The 398-nt window shown below is 42.2% G+C and overlaps 1 pseudogene; it reads right to left on the minus strand.

Annotated features, from left to right (window-relative positions):
- Positions 1 to 221: 221 nt before the first annotated feature.
- LOC111724942 overlaps positions 222 to 398 on the minus strand; it is a 610-nt pseudogene continuing 433 nt past the window's right edge.

The following is a 398-nucleotide window of genomic DNA, read 5'->3' on the forward strand; positions in this document are numbered from 1 at the left end:
TTTTTTTTTGAAATAACAAAATAAAAACTAGTACTGATCACTTTTCTGACAATGAACAATTACTCAAAATTAACTAGTACTGGGAGGGAAAAGGGGCACCATACCTAGGGGCCTTGCCTGATGCGAGTGCATGTGGGTAGGTGCAGGGCATTTGTCATCATTGCAGAAACAAATTTTAATGTTTAATCTTTAGTTTGATTGAAACATTGCTCTTAGTATGATGCCGACACCAGCTGTGCAGAAAGGGCTCTGGAGAGATGTTCATAGCAGCACACACCTGCGGCTCTTCTTCAGTTCTGGAGGTTCCAGGGCAGCCAAAATTGCTTCATCAAATACATTCTTCAGGCCTTTCTGTGTAAGTGCAGAACACTCCACATACTTGACAGCCTTCAGGTCAC

Source organism: Otolemur garnettii, unplaced genomic scaffold (genome assembly GCF_000181295.1).
Source record: "Otolemur garnettii isolate 467f Iridium unplaced genomic scaffold, OtoGar3 scaffold00029, whole genome shotgun sequence".
NCBI classification, from domain to species: domain Eukaryota; kingdom Metazoa; phylum Chordata; class Mammalia; order Primates; family Galagidae; genus Otolemur; species Otolemur garnettii.